The following is a 4,200-nucleotide window of genomic DNA, read 5'->3' on the forward strand; positions in this document are numbered from 1 at the left end:
CAAAAGAGCTGAATGGAACTTTGGTGATTGAGTTCATTGATCCAAGAGAGCCCGTGATGATAGTGCCAGTTTTGAGAGCTGGTCTTGTATTGGTGGAGCATGCTGCATCTATTTTGCCTGCAACAAAAACATATCATGTTGGCTGTTATAGAGATGAGAATACATTTCAACCAACCTTATATTTGAACAAACTGCCAGAAAGATTTCAGAGGGTTCTCGTGTGCTTGTAGCTGACCAATGCTTGCGACCGGTGGGACAATTGTTGCCACAATTGATCTACTGAAGGACAGGGGAATTGATCCCAAAGATATACGTGTGGTTTTGGCTGTGGCTGCTTCCCCTGCACTTCAAAAATTAAGTGATAAATTTCCTGGGCTTCATGTCTATACTGGAACTATTGATCTTGGTCTGGATGAAAACAGTTTTATTATTCCAGGTCTTGGGGACGCAGGAGACCGCAGTTATGGCACTTAAGATATTTTCATTTGGTTTTGATGGTTATTGGCGTGATGGACAAAACCCTATTCCCAGTTTAACACGAAAATATGCAATATCTTAAAAACAAAAGGAGCAAAAATGCCTAAAACACCAATGAGTGTATCAAATCCTTTCCAGATTCCAGAATATGAAGTAAATCCAGCAGAGCTGTCATTTCCACAAGGTGCAGAGACATCAAAGGGTAGCTATCAATTAGCTAAGTGGAACGGGACGAGAGTTGCTGTAAAGATTCTTAACAAGGACTATTATTCTGACCCAGAAAGCATAAAACGTTTCAAGAATGAATTGACACTGCTACAAAAGGTTCGGCATCCTCATGTGGTTCAGTTTGTGGGTGCTGTCTCACAAAATGTTCCTATGATGATCATTGCAGAGTATCTTCCAAACGGAGATTTGAGCGGTTACCTCCAAAAGAAAGAACATTTACAACCTGCAAAGGCAGTGAGAATTGCTCTTGAGATTGCAAAAGGAATGAATTATCTTCACGAATCCAAACCGGAGGCAATCATCCATTGTAATTTGAAGCCAAGGTGCCAGAAATATTTTGCGTGATAGTGGGGGGCATTGGAAAGTGACAGATTTTGGATTGAGTCAATTGTTGAAGTTATCATCAGATAATGTTCGAGAATGGCATCGACGTCCCTTGGATGATACCTTAAGGTTATATATGGCGCTAGAGGTTTACAAAAATGAAGCATTTGATAGAAGTGTGGACGTTTTCTCGTTTGGTCTTATTCTTTATGAGATGATTGAAGGTATCCCACCTTTCCACCCGAAATCACCAGAAGAATTCTCCAGACTGATGGCTTTGGAGGATAAGAGACCAGCATTCAAACTCAAGCCAAAGCATTATCCAAGTGATCTGAAAGAGTTGATTGAGGAATGTTGGGATAGAAACCCATGTGTCAGGCCAATCTTTTCTGCGATTATTGTGCGTCTAGACAGAATAAGGCCCTTATGTGTCAAACAGAGCTTGCTGGCATTGATCGCATAGTTTTAATCTGGGCACTTAAGTTGCTAGAGCAACGTGGGAAAGCTGTGATTTTTAAAGGAACATCCACAGATGATGAAGAGAAATCTCGAGGAGAGCGAAAGGTTTGGGAAAATATCCAAAAAGGATTTGTCAACTAGAAAAATTTGGCGCACGTCCTTGACACCTGGCCTTCACTTCAGCCAAAAATAAACAAAGACACCTGTTACCAGATGAATAGGATTCGTTCTTATCTATGACCTCAGTTAGTCATACGATGGGGTCTGCGCTCCAATTGTTAGGCTTTTTGGTTAGAGATTTTCGAGGAGAAAATTGTTACATGTTCTATTTATGTAACTTCAGTTGAAACAACGCCCCTGTTTTGGGTCGATCTGTTTCCTACAGATAGTATTTTTTTTATTGTAAATTCTGAGTGTAAGAAAAAAAAGAGAGAGAGAGGGGAGAGTTCTGAGTGCTGGAGAATAGAGAGCTTACCATGTACAGTTTTTGGCAGAGAGTTTAATGAAAATACAGCTCTGACTTCTGAGATTCCTGTGGTATGATAATTTAGCATAAGTTTTTCTTGTGTTTCATATGTGATCTGTTATGTTTCATTTCACTTCATTATCATTTCTAATTGAACAAATGAAGTGTTAAGGTAGAATTCATCATTTGTATGCTCTGCCTTTAAGTTTGTTCAATATTCAATGTTTTCTTCTGTTTGACAAGGATTCATCTTCTATGCCCTTGTCAGCTCCTCAGCAGTCTTGCCATCTCATTTAATCTAAATTTGGTGTTAAATTTCTTGCCTACCTTGCCTCAAGAGATAATCTGTGTTTTGATTACATTTCTCTGTTCAAGCTATTTCTTTACCCCATGCAGCCCAGAAAAACCCCATCATTTATTAAAAATCCCTTTTTATCAGTTTACTAGCCTAAAATCAGTGTTACCCTATTGGTCATCTCACCAATTGAAGAGCTTTACCGAGATAGACCGGAGAGAGCCCTCTCCTGCCCCGTAGGGCTAGCTACGAGGCTAAGTGGTTTGATGTTGCCTTGAGGTTTACCTTTCTCAGCCTGAGGTGAAATTTCAAGCGCTAACACAATGGATAGTTATATAAACAAATAAATCATTACCTTTTCATGCTAATACCAAGCAATTTTCCCACAACCATTCACACATGTCGATCACATGTTCCAAAGATCAAGACAATCATATCTATCAATTTGAAATCAACCTTTACCAAGACTAACAATCATGTCATAATCCATAGTTAACTCATAGCCATTAGACATAATGTTGCAATGTCACCTACTTACACTCAGATATGCATTAGTACAATCATCTTAAAACAAGATCATTTGAACACATACTCATATTATGAAATTCATCAAACATTCAACCAACTTGCAAACATACCATGTTAAATAAATGAACTAGATGACATAATAGACACCAAACACTCAAACACCAAATAGATGACATAATCAAACAATGAAGCGCCAAGTATATGACATAAGAAAACTCATACCTTAATGTATCTCAGGGGAGGCTATCTTGTTTGCACAACCAATCTAGATTAGCATGATATCAATTCACGACATATCAACTCAAACATAAATAAGGTCATGATATCCATAACAATAACTAACTAACATGTTCACATCATAAGCTCATAAACATTTGTCCTTCATGCATAAAAATCACAGATGTATGATTAGCCTAGATTAGCACAACACAATGTCACAAATAAGTGGACTCATACTTGAATTTCATAACCCTAACCATCTGCATAGGCCAATACAATTTAGCATGATACATATAACATCAAGATATTAATGCTATAACCCTAATCATCAAGTTAACTAACATATAACAATAATAAGTTAACATATAACATGTTCATCAACAACACATAACATAATCATCAAGCTAACTACAAGTTAACATATAACATATTTATGAATGACATATAACATAATCATCAGGTTAACTAACATAAAACAACAACAACAATGCATACAACCACAAGTTACTATCATTCATGACTATCTGACACGTGTATATGACTACACTAATCAACTACCATTTATCATATATATAACCATAAAAATAATATAATGACAACCATATAAGTAACCCTGATTCTTACAACAACCATGAATCACATACATGCATGCCAAAGATACAAACTTGTATGACGATTTTCTCTTACCCCAAATTCTATTGCTGCAACCTCATTATGATGATCTGCATCTCCTGCTCTATCTCAACCAACACATTAGCATCATAACATACCAATAACATCATGATGACCTAATTGCATACAATGACCTCATGCACAACAACCTTCACCATGACAATGGCTCCATAACATCATATATACACAAACATGCATAACAAATGCACATACAACCATACACTCACGACGATACATTCCACAACAATACCATCAACCTTCACATGGAGACATTGTAGAAATTCCCACCTGTAGATCACCTGATAATGCAATATACTAGAGAAAAATACTTGATCTACTTCTAAAACCAATTATGCGGAAGCTTAATCGAATTGAGCAAGATCAATTGAACACATATAATTGATAAGAAGAAATCAATCACACATAATACAGAAGAAATAACCCGAGGAAAGCCTCAGCCTAAAACCCCAAATTTGTATTATCATACAAGTGGAAATATAGTCTGGATTACAAAAAGAATCAGCTCACAAGC

General features: G+C 37.0%; 1 pseudogene; it reads left to right on the forward strand.

Annotated features, from left to right (window-relative positions):
* The first annotated feature begins 237 nt into the window (after positions 1-237).
* Positions 238-1,492, forward strand: LOC149165113 (integrin-linked protein kinase 1 pseudogene; annotated as a pseudogene).
* Positions 1,493-4,200: the final 2,708 nt, after the last annotated feature.

This window comes from Pinus tabuliformis, chromosome 5_1 (assembly GCF_031772625.1).
Source record: "Pinus tabuliformis cultivar Carrire ecotype Pingquan chromosome 5_1, CPIR1, whole genome shotgun sequence".
Taxonomy (NCBI): Eukaryota; Viridiplantae; Streptophyta; class Pinopsida; order Pinales; family Pinaceae; genus Pinus; species Pinus tabuliformis.